This window comes from Camellia sinensis, chromosome 11 (genome assembly GCF_055761805.1).
Source record: "Camellia sinensis isolate YWXY chromosome 11, ASM5576180v1, whole genome shotgun sequence".
Taxonomy (NCBI): Eukaryota; Viridiplantae; Streptophyta; class Magnoliopsida; order Ericales; family Theaceae; genus Camellia; species Camellia sinensis.
Genome location: NC_138971.1, coordinates 48064201 through 48080000, shown reverse-complemented (window position 1 = coordinate 48080000; position 15800 = coordinate 48064201). Strand labels below are relative to the sequence as shown.

At 37.5% G+C, this 15800-nt stretch overlaps 1 long non-coding RNA gene and 1 pseudogene across 15 annotated transcripts; both read left to right on the top strand.

Moving 5' to 3' along the window:
• The first annotated feature begins 4888 nt into the window (after positions 1-4888).
• LOC114256917 (uncharacterized) lies at positions 4889-13477 on the top strand. 15 transcript variants are annotated; one of them, XR_014343834.1, is made up of 10 exons: positions 4889-5026; positions 5183-5380; positions 7437-7614; positions 7924-7989; positions 8136-8353; positions 9390-9453; positions 11566-11665; positions 11774-11849; positions 12140-12222; positions 12803-13477. It is a non-coding gene; the product is annotated as an uncharacterized LOC114256917 (long non-coding RNA). The 15 variants fall into 15 exon arrangements; XR_014343836.1 differs by having other exon boundaries at positions 11563-11665; XR_014343835.1 differs by having other exon boundaries at positions 8136-8376.
• Positions 13478-14272: 795 nt separating this feature from the next.
• Positions 14273-15627, top strand: LOC145803364 (18S ribosomal RNA; annotated as a pseudogene).
• The last annotated feature ends 173 nt before the right edge of the window (positions 15628-15800 follow it).

The window sequence follows — 15800 nt, the reverse complement described above, 5'->3', positions numbered from 1 at the left end:
TCCCTAGTTTTGTGGAGAATTGTACATAGTTGTAGATATTTGTACATCCTTCTAGATATGTACATTATAGAATGATTCTGGTATAGTCTATAAGATAGAGCTAGAGGAAGTGTCCAGAACACTCTCCATCATTGTAGTTCTAGAATATTCTTTGTAGCATATAAAATGGGGAGGGCCTCATTTGCCCAAACCATCCAAGTGTATCCAAAAGTAATCCAAAGTTATACAAAGCTAAAGCATTCTCCAAGAGCTTCTCTCTCTAGACTACTTTCTCTCTCTAGAAATCCTCAAGTAGGTGTGAATCTCTCCTAGCTCTCTTCTAAAAAAGCCTACTTATGTGTAAACCAGGCAGGTGACAAGCATCTAGGGTAGCACAGTTGGCTTGGAAAAACCAAGGTTGTGACAGTTGGTATCATAGCAAGGTTGCAAAGGCATTGTAACCCAAGAAAGAGGAGTATGATGTCGGAAGGGAGCCTGCTGCTAGTTTGGGAAAGAAGGCCAAAGACATGTCATGTGATGTTTTGAGTGCTATGGAGACCTGAGTGGTCAAGGTGGAAGTGGTCATGACCTATGTTAAGGAGCTCCTAGATTGCTTAGAATAAGAGATGAAGCAACTTAACAGCAATATGGAAAGCCAAGTCGAGGAATTGCTTGAGTCCATACGGGAAACCATCCGGACCAACTCTGAGACCCAAAAGCAGAAAAGCTATGACTTCCAGGAACAGATCTTGAAGGCTATCTCTCAACTCCAAGACCAAGTCCAAGAGCTGAAGGAAGGCATGGAGCAAACATGGATGGACTGGGCTATGCGCAAACGAGCTGTGGCTAGTGGTGGCATTACCACTAATGCAGGATTCACTGCAAGACTTGAAGCACCAAAGCCTAAAGAGTTTAATGGCAAGAGGGATGCCAAAGAGCTGGAAGACTACATTTGGCACTTAGAGAGGTACTTTGAAGCCTTAAACTTAAATGATGAAATGGCTAAGGTACGCACTGCTTCTCTCTACCTCACTAAGCTTGCTGGGATTTGGTGGCGTTGTAGGCATGCTGAAATTGAAAAAGGCACTTGCACTATCTCTTCATGAGAGGAAGTTAAGAACGAACTAATGAGGCAATTCTACCCTGAAAATGTGGCATGTGAAGCTCGATTGAAAATGAGGGAGTTGAAGTACACCCGCTTTATCTGAGACTATGTCCAAGAATTCTCTGGGTTAATGCTTCAAACTCCTATTATGAGTGATGATTACTTGATTTTCAACTTCACAGTTGGTCTTAAGCAATGGGCACAATTGGAGTTACAACGAAGGGGTGTCAAAGACATTTCCACTGCACTCACCATGGCCGAGACATTGGTGGAATCTACAAAGCCAGAAGCATCTAACTCGAAGTCCACCAAGGATGGTCAAGGCAAAGGTGGGGGAGAAAAGTGGGCCAAAGAGTCTAAGGATTCTAACGCTCTAAGGAGCAAAGAAGATGAAAGCAAGCCACCATTGGGCAAAGACTGGAAGAAAAAGATGCTAAGAAAGACATCTAGCCTAGAGACAATTGCTTCATTTGTGATGGGCCACATTGGGCGTGGGATTGTCCCAAGAAAAAGAGCCTTAGTGCAATGCTTGAGAAATAAGAAATGAAAGAGCAAGCACACATGGGGTGTCTATAACTACTCAATGTACCCAAGGCAAATCCAGTCCCAACAAACAACAAAGACCGGTCCTTGATGTATGTGAATGCTAACATCAATGGGAAAGCTACTCAAGTGATGGTGGATATGGGAGCATCACACAACTTTATCAAGAATGCCGAAGCCAAGCGGTTGGGGGTTGAAGTTTGACAAGGGTCAAGGCTGGCACAAGACGGTGAATGCGGAAGCCAAACCACTTGATGGCGTGGCTCGAAAGGTAGAGCTACACTTGGAGACTTGGCAAGAGAAGATGGACTTCTCTGCTGCACCGCTTGACGACTTCAACATTGTGCTAGACTTGGAGTTTTTGCAACAATTCAATGTAGTGTCGTTACCACAGTACAACTCTATGTGCATTCTCGAGGGTGGTCCATGCATGGTCTCCACAGTGGCCAAGGCAAGTTTGGACAAGAAGGTACTCTCCGCAATGCAAGTCAAGAAAGGCTTCAAGAAGGGAGAGATCGCCTATCTAGTTACCCTCCAAGGCAAAAGGGGAGAGAAGGAAGATACTTCAACGGAGCCACCACTACAACAAAATTGACTTTTTACGGCACCACATTAACGACATACAATGAATGCAAGCCGTAATTTCTCACTTTTACGACTTGTTTTTTTTGCATGTCGTAAATAATATACTAACTACCGCGTGTCTATTGCGCAAGTCGTTAATGGTAAAAATAATAATTTTTTTATGACTTACAAATTTAGTCGTAAATAATAAAATTTTCTATAATATACATATGACATGCCGTTAATATATCAATTATATACGACACACGTATGCCAGTCGTTAAAAATAAGTGACTTTTTACAGCTTACCATGTGCGCTGCGAATGGTATGCCCAAAATATTTTAGGCGCCAAAACCCTGGCGCCACTGAAAAAAAACATATATTTAATTTGTTTTTTTATTATCAAACAGACTGTTCAACCAAAAAAAAAATCTTAGTTTAAGGTTTTTGAAATGAAATGTCAACTTTGAGTTGTAATGTCTAATGGCAATTTTGGCTAATTCAATCTTAGTTTAAAAATCTATGATATTCTTTACAGTTTAGAATAAACTCCTAAATTGGTTAAACAGATGTTTCATTGTGATTATTTATTTCATATTCTTTTGTGTCATTTCTGAAATTCTTGTGTTTTCTGTAATTTTCTCCATTGATCCCAATGTAGGGGTGCTTCGTGTCATTTCATTTTAATACTCAATTAATACTGGCTAAATTGATTGATGAAATTAGGGGCATTTTGAACAAAAAGATTTGGTTTTCTATCATTTTCTGAAAATTAAATTTTTTGGTTTTTCATATTTTTTTTGTTTAGTGAATTTTTTTAGTATTTCTAAGTTTCTTACTTTTTAGATGCACCTAAAAAATAAAATAATTGTGAAAAAATAGATTTAAAAAATTAATAAATACACAGGAATGAATTTTTTGTTTTTATTTATTTTTTGTATTTTTTTAAATATGCCTAATCTAGAAACTTTTTAGATGCATCTAAAAAGTAAAAAACATGTTTAAAAATACTAAAAAGTTCACTAAAAAAAAAAAAATGAAAAAAGAAATAATTCGACTTTTGGAATCAATTAAAACCAAATTGAAGGTCTCGCCAATTACAACAGCAATTTCTATTTATACACATTTCAATCTTTTAGAGTATATTCATTTGATTTCCAACAGATGAACAATTTGATTTGATTTGATTTTATTTTTATATGATGGTGGAACTGCTCATTAGCTTGTTTGATTGGTTCTTGTAATGCTTTTAGAAAATAAATTTGATTTATGATTCCTATTTGTGTTTGACATGATTTATGATTCCTCATTAGTAGATATGTTTCAAAATTTTATTAAGGATAGCATGCATCCTAGAACTATTTGACTGACAAGGACTGTTTCCATCCATCTTGATTAGTTTGAAGTTTGAACACATCCATCTTGAAGAGCTCTCCCTTTTATACCTCAAATTCCAGCCACCTAATCCATCCCTGTTTGTCAAACTTAACTAAACAGGCTTTCTTTGAGAAGAGCTGATTGTCAAAAAAGCACTTTTATTGACACATTTGATTGTGTTCATCTCATTTTCTGATTGTTATTGAATTTTATTCCATGGCAATATCCAACAAGGTAATTTACTCTTTTATGAGATTATATAACATGTCTAACAATGGTTTAGAATACAAAGTGGTGTAAAAATCTCAAATGGATAGTTTTTCTACAAACTAAAAAAAAAAAAAAAAAAAAAAAAAACTAATCTTCCCTTTGTGTACAGCGGTCTATTTTGATTTTGACCTTCAATTTGGATTATTTTACTTTGCATTGACATAGATTCAATCTTTACTTGGACATGAAGTATATTAAAACGAACTGGGACTGCATGAGTTTTGTTGACTTAAAAAGGAATCTAAAATAGAAGTTTCCTTGCTGAGTAGTATTAGGAGGCAATTCTTGTGGAATATCAAAACATAGGAAATTCAGGGTAGTTCATAATGTAATTAAGGGAACTTCGCAGAAGACAAGGGCACTTGGTATTCACCGCTATTGAAAAATAAATTAACTAGGGCACTTGGTATTCACTGCTATTGAAAAATAAATTCTGTGGTATAATGAATATAAGCTTAAGGAGTATTTGTTGACATCTACCTATCAAAAAAGGAAGAAAAAGAGAATTGATTGATATTTGCATTTGGGTTTCTCTCCTAGAGGCTGGGTTGGTAGACAGGGTACAAACCTACTTTCTGGTTTTATTTACATGAAGTGGCTTCCCTTGACTCAAACCTGTTCTGAAGCTTGACATCCTGAGCTTTTACCATGAAATAGCCATATGTTGCTTTATAGTTAATCAGTGTAAAAGAAAACACTAACCACTATAAAGTAGTCATTTGATAAACATTGTTCCACGATACTTGTCCTTTATATTGTGGTATGCAAAATGTTTCGTCCTGAAGATGAAGTTGCTACATGCATGACCGTTATTTTGCTTGTAGAGTTTTATCTCCCAACACTTTCCAGTTTGTCAATTTATTAAACCATTCATTTGCTGAGGCTAATCTAAAAGCTGATTTAAGATCCAGAATAATGCTAACTTATGTAGAAGTCAAACAATTGCTGTGTGCAACAATCTTTTCATTAAGTTTGTTTACAATGGTCATGTGAGTAGCTATATGCAGACTTAGTTTCAGCACTTCTAATAAAACATAAATTCTTCCTGATATGGACTGACTAAATTAAGGCCCTACAATTTCATTTCATTGTGTAATATTTTTCAGCCGATCTTTCAAAGGTATCCACGGCTTGAGAAGGAGTACCAGTCCTTCTCTCTTATATATAACGACAGGTCACTGGATTTGGTAAGCACCTCATTTGACATATCCATTTCCTTCTTAATTTTCAGTTGCTACAACGATCTTCCTAAAATACCAATTCTCTCCTGCTATTTTAGAGTTGTTTCCAAATAGATATATATTTTACTCTATTTGTAATTTGGTAAATGACTTTCATTCCAGATTTGTAAAGATAAAGATGAAGCTGAGAAATGGTTTATTAGTTTAAAAGCATTAATTTCGCGTGGCCATCAACGGAAGTGGAGAACAGAATGGAGTGCTGGTATTCCATCTGAAGCTAATAGTCCCCAAACATACACATACACTCGAAGAAGTTCTCCTTTGAACTCTCCATTTGGTAGTGGTGATAGCTTGCAGAAGGTATGATTTCTAGTTTTGCACACATGCAGAAAGTTCACATTGAGACACACATAGGCACCTTTATGTAAAAACAAATGCACGTGGACACAGTTCTCCTTAAGAATGCTTAAACTGGTCTACATTTTCCTACAAGTTTTACTTACTATTTTCCTTTTTGGTTTCATTGGTTAAAGCCATATGTTATTAAAGCTTATGATTTCATTCAATTCAATTAAAAGATTGTTGGCTATTGTTTTACACTTGCTCCTCATGTTAAAATTAAAGAAAATCAGAGAAGAACTTGAATGTATTTGCAATCTGATGCAATTGCTCTGTTGGACTGAGTTGTGGCTGCAACTGCTGCAGCTGTTCTGTTGTTCTGAGCTGTGGCCATGGCTGTGGCCTTGGCTGCAGCTCTACCTTGACTTGTAATGCTTTAGCCAACTGCCCATGTTGTGGATATGGCTGCAGCCATGTAGCCCTTGTGTCCTTCAATTGTCTTGCTGATCTGACCTCCTAAACCTGCTAGTAGTTACATAAATATGGTTGACATTCAGGTTTGGCATACCTTATCCTACCCTTAGAACCCATTTTTATTTAGCATTCAAGTTTGTATTTTGTTAGAATTCAAGTAATAACAATTTTATCATAATTAGTAAAAATTACCAAGAAAAGGGTTAATCACATCCATTGATTTCTTGATGAATAAAAACTATGGAAAAACAATAACTTCACAAAGAGGGTAAAAAAAATAGAGATTGAAATGGAAAAAGATAAGTAGATGTCGAGCTTAAAAATCACACACAACACCTTTTTCATTATTAATTATACAGTTCTTTTACGTGCACAAAATTGGATCGGAGAAATTAACAAGGAGATTGGGATTTGCTTAATCTCTGTCATAAGCCAAATGAAAAGTGACTTTCATTATTGGTCTTGCGGTGTTGCTCATGTTGTACTAAGGATTGGAAACAGAGCTGAAAATCATTCAAAACAAGAAAACCAAGAAAAGGAAACAGGAAACTAAGAAAGAATTTAATACAAAGAGAGGGTTGAATGGAGTGAGTACCGTTATTTATAATCTCTGCTGTACAGGTTTATAATCTTTACCTGTCATTCAATTCTGAGTTGGGAGTGTTTGAGGGTTGAGTTTTGTGAGACCATACCCTTATTTATAATCTTTATGGGCCTTTAATGCATGTTGCTGGTCTGTTACAGCAGGTCAAGTTTTGCCTGAGGATTGGTGGTTGAGTGTGTATCTGTTTTGGGAGTTTATCTGGTGGAGTTTTATTTGTTCTGCATCAAAATTGGTAGTGATTTCAGTTGATTATGTCTGGTTTGTTATTTCTGATTGCTCTATCAATTTGTTTTATGATTATTTGGTATACAAAATGGACTGATCTGTATGGTATACAACATTCTGATTATTGTTGTTCTTCTGTTCTGGGCTGTTCTGTCTTATTGATTGCTCTGTCTTTTTGCTCTGCTGATCTGAGGGTATTACTTTACTGGTCTGCCTATTAACTGTTGGTCTGCCTATCATTGTTCTCTCTATTAATTGGTATTCTTTGTTGGTCTGCTGATATGTTATGCTCAGATGGTATGCTATGCTGCTGAACTGATATGCTTAGCTGCTGTCTGCTTTGTTGGTCTTACTGGTTTGCTGAACTAGTTTTGGTTCTGTTGTGGTCCTGTTTTGGTCTGCTGATATGATATACTCAGCTGATAGTTATGCTTGCTGATAATTATGCTTGCTGGTGTGGGCCGGGTGTTTTGTTCTGCTAGTGGTTGGTCTGCTCAGCTCTGTTGGTAGACTCAGCCAATAGCAGAATTGGTATGGTGTCTAACAGAAACAATGGTCCAGTGGGCTTGTTTTGCTCAGCTGATGCTGGTTTTGTGTTGTGCTGCTGTGATGAATTTAGGTGTTTTTGTGCTGATGTCTGAGTGTAATATTAGTTTTTCTTGTTGCTGCTGTGATGGAATCTGGTGTGGGTTGGGTTTGCTCAAGGCATAGCAGGCATTGTGGCAAGTGAAGGGTTAAAGGTAGACTAACCACATAACATATGTGTGTGTGTAGAATGAGCTCATGTTATAATTGTAAAGAAGTCAAAAGATGATGCAGAGGAGGCGGCCACAATCAGTGTCCCTAACATAATGGTGGGCAAATTTGAGGTAGCTGTTATGTAGTTATTCCTTCAAAAGGTTCGGATAGAATGAGAAGCAATTTTTTGGTGAAGAATAAGACTCATAAGGAGGTAGCAGTTCTCTCCTTTTTGTATTATAGTTGTACACTTCTTCTATGGCAGATGGAGTACCTGAAACTATGTTTTTTATTATTATATTGATCGCTGGTTACGAGAATTAAGTTTATAACCACAAATTTATTTGAAGTGAGCATCTCCTTTCATCTTTTAATATAGTAAAACTTCGAAAACGAAAACTGTGTGTTTGAAATAATCACTGGTTACTAGTATTAGTGTTATGTTTTTCTTTTCTCGTTTTAAATCTTCAGATTTATTAATTGAATGTTGTTTTTTTACCTGAGAAATGGTTTTGTGTTGTAGATGGAGTTTGTGTCCAAAGTATAGAGCATCCTGGTTGTGTTTGGGATGTCAAATTCTTGGAAAATGGTGATATTGATTTTTTTTTTCTTTTAAATTTTTTATTTTGGTATCTGATTGTTCGATTTCCAAACCCTAATGGCGGAAATGGAAATTCGAAGTTTGTATATGTGTGTAATTGGGTATCTGATTGTTGTTTGATTTGGTTGTATCAGCCACATTGTGCACCAAACCTGTTCGACGAAAATCCTCTCTGAAAATTCGTTACTATCTATCTAGTTTGGGAGCTTTTTAAAGATGTATGTTGTGAAAAGAGATGGGTGTCAAGAGACTCTACCTTTCAATAAGATCATTGCCCGTTTCAAGAAGCTCAAGGGCATCACCACCAGCCAACTCGATGAATTGGCCACTGAAACTGCTGCCGCCATGATTGGTAACCATCCCGACTATGCTTCTGTGAGCTCCACTTCTTTTCTGTTATGGGTTTCCATCAATTTACCTATTTCTACTCCCTTACTTCAATTAATCTTCTCAATTTTTTCATAACCAGTTTGATATTTGCCCTTCAATTTCTGATTTTAGGTTCTGGGTTTGGTTTTTTGGTGTTTTGTGGTTATGGGTTTGCTTTCTATTTGTGTATTTTTCTTATTTATTTTGTTTTCGGTGTTTTTGTTTTTTAAAAATTGTTTTTTAGATTTGGGAAATGTTGGTTTTACTTAAGGTGGTTGCTGATGCATCCCGATATATACACACACGCGCGCGTGCACACACACACACACACACACATATATATTCCATTCCCTCTCATGAAGGTTTTCTTTCGACTTTTGAGGCTTGAGGAGCTTCCCTCCTTTATGGGTAGCAAATTTTTGCCTTTTCTCTCTCTGTTTGGTTACATAGAAAACTGGCACTCTATTTGGTAATTTAGTAAAGAAAAGAAAAGAAAAGAAAAGAACTGATTGGATAAGTTAGAAGAGAAAAGAAAAGAAGTTGTTTGACTAGTTTTGATTGAATTTCTTCAACTGATTTATGTTGAAAATAACAATAATCCCATGCTAGGATTTCTCTAGTTGCTAGATCTGATTTAGACTGAGGTATCTTACCTTCGTTGTCTTTTGTTTATCTTCGACTTCATTAGCCTCGCACATATGATTCGAAAAGACACATAATTACTAGATACAAGGAAATATATTGTTCTTTGGCAAATATCAGCCCATACATTAAGGCTTGGTCCTGATGATTACTGCAGTTCTAGTGAATACACCAAATTAATAGAAGATAGGTTAAAATAATATAAGGATTTTGTGCAGTATATATGAAAATGCTCAAAGCATTGTGAGGTGCATTTTTCCTGGATTGATGCCCCTATTATTAACAGGCTGGTTGTAGTGATTGCTGTGAGTGCTATTTTAATTGGAATGCGCATCATGGTAGTTACTAATTTGGAGCCCATTTACTTGCTAATGCAGGAAATTTCAAGAGAAAATAGCTTGTCCATTACATAAAAATGGTTAGATCTTTATGATACTCGAGGTAACCTTACTCGTCTATATTTCTCTCTATGTATGTACATATATTTAATTGTGTGGATGAGTAATATGTCATGTATATATATGTGTGTGTGTGTTTCTGAAGATGAATTGTTGTGTTGTGTTTGTTCAATTGACCTGATCTACATTTTCAACTTATGAAGATGGTTTGAATTGATTTTGGCTTAGTGCTGATATAGGCATATTTTGGGAAAACCTATAATTTGAGACATAGACACCAAGAGAAGGCTTCTCTTTACAATAGTATATATTGATAGGTATATAATATTAAATTGTTTAGCATAAGCCCATTTATCATGGTAATATGAACCTAAGCACCTGGATTGGGAATTTGGGGGTGGAACTGATATGGATTAAGCAAATCCTACTCTAAATTTATTTCTGTTTCTCAAGTAAATTGGACTAAAGCTTAGTTGATTTTTTTTAGTTTTGTAGTTTGGGAATGCTGAGTAAATGAAAGAACTCGACTTTGGAAGTAACCATGAATTAGAGGATAGTTTTGGAATGTTGAGAGGTAACAAATTGTTTAGAAAGTGAAGCTAGACCTGACATTACTGTGGGCTTGGTGTACTTTCTTTGGCATGTTTTCTAATAGTTTCAACTTTTGAGAAAGTGGTTGTCTAACATAGTATTGGAGTTTTGATTCTAGGAGTTCTTGGGTTCAGGTATTTCTAGTTGCATTGTTCTCCCTTTTGTCTGTCTGGTTGTACTCCATATTGTCTGTCCATCCATCTCTGTGTGCCAAGTGTTTCTCATGTCAAAGAAGGTGTGAGAACTTGATATAAATAGTTTGGTCTATTCTCTAATAGCTTAAGCTATTGGACAGCCATTGGATGACAACTACCATGACTAGCTGAGGTGACTTGCCGCCTTATGTTTAGTTTGAGCATTTCTCTTCTTGCCTCTGTTTGAAGGATTTGTCTCATGCTCAACATGTTTCATATTTCATCAATGATTGACTTGTTGGTGCGCTAGTAGTTTTGTTTGTATGCACAGTGATGCAGACCTTATAGAGGCTCCATGACGCAAACTCGGCATGGCATTACTAGTCGTATTCTAGTTAACGCTATGCTTATAGCCTTGGTTATGCACATCTTTGAATATGTGGGGACTGTTGACAATGTAGTATCCAGAGTCTTTCAATAGACACCGTACTTTTTGTGCCAAAAGTGCACCTGAATAAAATCCATGGATTCTCTGGGCTTCCTAGAATTGGTCTTCACTTCACTTCAATTTAAGTAGATTGAACACTGGAGCTCCCAGAGGCGGTATCCCAGATTACTCATCCAGTTTTTGTTTCTCCAAAATCTCTCCCCCCCTTTTGTTCTCCACTATTGACAATCTTTCTGGTTTCTCTTTCTAATCTTTTTTGATACTCAGTTATGTGCATGAGTGAGCTGCACAGCCGACTGCTTATTGATACGTGCACTTATGTATTTCTATGTATGTTTTAAAATCACTAGCTGATCACTGTTGGGGCTTGTCATGGGATGCTGCTGTTCCTTTTCTGAAGTCCGTCATAGAGCACTTTGTTTCCCATGTCAGTTTCAGTTTCCCCCAGCTGAAATATGTAGATGCAGCCTCCATCCTAAAAAGTAAATTTATGTCCATTTGATTCCACCAATGTGGGACTCAGTGTCCTAGGAGAGCCTTCAATTGGCTAATGACCTAGTAACTCTTGAAGTGGTATCCAAGCCTGATAGTTCATAAATTCACATGTTTCACCACTCTCATCTGGTGTGTCAGAGACTATGATCACCCCCTGGTGTTGTCCACCTCACAAAGAAACCTTGTCGCAATTACCTGAGTTTGTTGTGGACCATTGGAGAACAATCTGTGTTGACATGTATTCCTTGTTCAACCTTATGAAATTTTAAGCCTTTGGTAGTACATGGTTACTTGTTTTGCAAGCTTCACATGATTTTTTGTCATGCTATGCTCTCTGGACTATAAGATGATCTTATTCTATTATTTGCTCCTTAGGAGTGCTAATTGAAGTTTGCCTTTCAGTTGAAGTAATTTTTAAAAAATGATTATATTCCAGTTAGTTTTTTTTTTTACCATTTTACTGCTAACTGAAACTTTCATGCAGCAGTGGGATGAATGGATACATTTATATTTCTGATAAACCTGTGTCCTCTGGAGATCAATCCACCGATTGGTGATATGGCGATGATTATGAAGAACGAAGTCCTGTATGTTTGTGGGGATGGTTATGTTTGCTTTGAACATAGACTGTACCAAGTGGTACATCACCAGTTCCTTGTCAACTATTAATTGTTCACTTTCTTCGTCTTTTGCAGATCTGTCTTCTATAAATACCCTTCATTTCATTCTCACATCCCAAAACCACCAGAAGGAGTGACTGTGCCTGAGAGGGTATGTAATGTTTATACATTGTTGCGAGTTTGAAATCCAACCAGTCAAGTAATGTTCAAAAGTCTAAAAAGATTTTGTTTTATTCATGTGTTGTGCAAAATCTACTCAATCATGGTTAAGTCAGATTATGCCATGTTTCCTTGATTGGCATGTTGTGAATAATATCATCTCTATTTCATTCTTATTGAATGAATATATCAGTGTTTATTCCTTTATTCATGATAGTTGCATTGAGCCTTATTTCAGTCTTTAGTTTGCTTGTCATGCATCTTGTACTTGTCTTGTATCAGGCTATCAAAAAGTGAGATGTCCTACCTTCACCTGTTCTATGGCATGAGAAATCGTCCCTTCTTGGACGCATAGTTCCTAAAAGGTGAGAGCTTCCAGATTTGTCCTTTTCTTTTGTAGTAATTACGTGTTGGATCCATGAGCCTGCTTGCAACCAAAAGCTAGTTCATTTTATGCGAAGGCTCGAGCCAAATAGATAAGGCTTCCACTCCTTTTAATATGAGTTAGCTAGAGTAATTTAAACACCTGTTTCCTATATAGTTGAATGCATGTCCTGATTATTTGCATAAAATGGTTGCCCTTAACCCACATGCTTGTGCTTATGGGCTGAAGCTTAACCGCTGGTCCATTGCACAAGGCATTGGTTCCATGACTCAAATAGCATCATTAAATGAAAGTTTGTTGATCCCTACTTGAACTATACAAGTATTAAGCAGATATTTCAAAACTCAAAAAGTTTTTTAAAATCAAGCTTAAGCAACCAAATACTTGGTTTGAATTGGATCATTTACAGCTCCATTTACAAAAAAAACATGATCTCATACCCAATTAAGCAATGATTCAGGTCACTTGACTCTGTTAATGTTACTTGGTCTATGTTTTATTAGAAACCATTCCTTGTATTTGTTCTCATGTCTTCTGCTACACTCTGTGAACCTTTCAAGGCCACCCATCCCCGAGTCTGTCTCTGGTCATTCTCTTGCAAAATTGGCTCATTAGCTTGTTTGTAAGTATTATCTTGCAAAGCAACCAGTAAGCCACAGATGCATGAAAGTTGTCAACCATGGAGGTGCGGATGTTCTGACTTGCCAATCAAACTTGAAGGCGACAGTTTGTGGGAAGGAACTGGATGGAGGCAGTGAAAATTACATTACTACTGAATCTAGAAAAAGGAAACGGAACAGAGGTAGTCATCGGAGTAATAAACTCGGCAACAAAATAGGTGTGGATGACCCGACCTGCCAGTCAAACTTGAAAGCAACAGTTTGTGGGAAGGAACTAAATGGAGGCAGTGAAGCCTGCACTGCTATTGATTATAAAAAAAGGAAACGGAACAGAGATCGCCGACTTCGCCGAATCAATAAGCGAAAGTTAATGTCGGACGACAAATTTAGAAGTAAAAAGAGAACTTAATGGTAGCTCAAATAATGGATCATTGACAAATTAGATAATCTCTTAATAGTTGTCGATATGTTTAGAAAATTAGATATGCATAGTTTTGGATGGTTTAAACTTTTTGTACAGTTTAGAACTTATAGTTTTCGAATGTTTGGAATGTGAAAACAATTGTTGAAAGTTTATAATTTATCGATATAGTTTCTTTGTGATGTTTCAAACAATGTTTTGGTGGTTGATTGATGTTTTGTGATGCTTGTTTGTAATGTTTGTTAGATTATATAAAATTGGTCAAATAGAACCTGCTGAATTTAAAAAAAAATAATAAAAAAAATTGCACATTCTACGGCAGACATAATAAGTTGCTATATTACATATTTTACGGTGCGCAATCAGCGTCGTTATTTGTCTCACCAATTAATGGTGTGCAAAAATAGTCGTAGAAAAAGTAACAATGACGCACAAAATCTGCTGTTAAATAGTTTTTCACGGCGTAATATAGCATGTCGTAGAAAAAGTAACGGCGTATAAAATTTGTCGTTAAATAGTTTTTAACGGCGTACGAAATATGTCGTTGAAAATGAATGACTTTCCATGACTGGTCATAATATGACGCGCATTTGCATGTCGTAGAAGGGTTTTTACGGCGTGCATTGCGCGCCGTAAAAACCCTTTTTTGTTGTAGTGCACGAAAGGAGATTGCCAAGGTGCTAGTGGAGTACAAAGACATCATGTCTCCTGAGTTGCCTAATAGACTTCCACCTACGAGGGAGGTGGACTAAAAGATTGAGATGGAGCCAGGCGCCAAGCCACTAGCAATGGCATCGTACTGAATGTCCCCACCAGAGTTGGAGGAACTAAGGAGACAACTAAAAGACTTGCTGGATGCGGACTTCATTCAACCATCAAAGGTACCATATGGAGCACTGGTGTTGTTTCAGAAGAAGCACGATGGATCATTGCGGCTATGCATCGACTACCGGGTTCTCAACAATGTAACCATCAAAAATAAAATATCCTATTCCTTTGATTGTCGATCTATTTGACCAATTTAGGCATGCAAAGTTCTTTTCTAAGCTTCATCTAAGGTCGGGGTACTATCAAGTGCGGATTGGCACAAGTTGGTCGAGTCTGGTACCAACAATCACAGTAATTCCAGCTCTAATAGTGTATATGTAAGTTGCTGCAGTTAAAAAACTCATAGTTGCATTTTGGGTTAGGTCGACCAGTCTGCCACGGCTGTGCACTGGGTGTCTTGTCCTTTCTGCCGGCGATGTGCTCTTGGTCTTAATTGGCCAGGTTGTGCCTCCGACACTTTTACTTTGAAGAAATTAGAGTCTTCAAAGCAAGCCTACGCTTTGGATACATTAGCATGGGATAACATCATAGGATTCGATCTTGTTACGTTGGCCCTCAGGATCGGAGTAATGATTAACAAGGACAGTCGGGGGCATTCATATTTCATTGTCAAATGTGAAATTCTTGGATTTATGAAAGATAAACAACCGCGAAAGCATTTGCCAAGGATGTTTTCATTAATCAAGAATGAAAGTTAGGTCTCGAAGACGATCAGATACCGTCCTAGTCTCAACCATAAATGATGCCAACCAGGGATCAATGGATGTTACTATTAGGACTCTGCTGGCACCTTATGAGAAATCAAAGTTTTTGGGTTTCGGGGGGAGTATGGTCGCAAGGCTGAAACTCAAAGGAATTGATGGAAGGGCACCACCAGGAGTGGAGCCTGCAGCTTAATTTGACTCAACATGGGGAAACTTACTAGGACCAAACATAGTATGGATTGATAGACTGAGAGATCTCTCTTGATTTTATGGGTGGTGGTGCATGGTCGTTCTTAGTTAGTGGAGCGATTTGTCTGGTTAATTCCATTAATGAATGAGACCTCAGCCTGCTAACTAGCTATGTGGAGGTGACCCTCCACAACTAGATTCTTAGAGGGACTATGGCCCTTCAAGCCACGGAAGTTTGAGGCAATAATAGGTCTGTGATGCCCTTAGATGTTCTAGGCTGCACGCGCTACACTGAAGTATTTAACGAGTCTATAGCCTTGCCTGATAAGCACGGGTAATCTTTGAAATTTTATCATGATGGGGATAGATCATTGCCATTACTGGTCTTCAACAAGAAATTCCTAGTAAGCACGAGTCATTAGCTCAAGTTGACTACGTCCCTGCCCTTTGTACACACGACCCGTCGCTTCTACCAATTGAATAGTCTGGTGAAGTGTTTGGGTCGCGGCAACGTGGGCAGTTCGCTACTGGCGACATCGTGAGAAGTCCACTGAGCCTTATCATTTAGAGGAAAGAGAAGTTGTAACAAGGTTTCCATAGGTGAACCAACGGAAGGATCATTGTTGATGCCTGCGCAGTAGAACGACCCGTGAACTTGTCATTACTGCTGTAGAAGCAGGAGGCGGGTCGTCGGCTCCCTACTATTTCCCCACTTGTCGAGTGGTGCTTGATAAACTGTTGTGTTGTGTCGCGCGCATCCCAGTCATCACAGGAGGTCTGCTGTAACCCTATTATG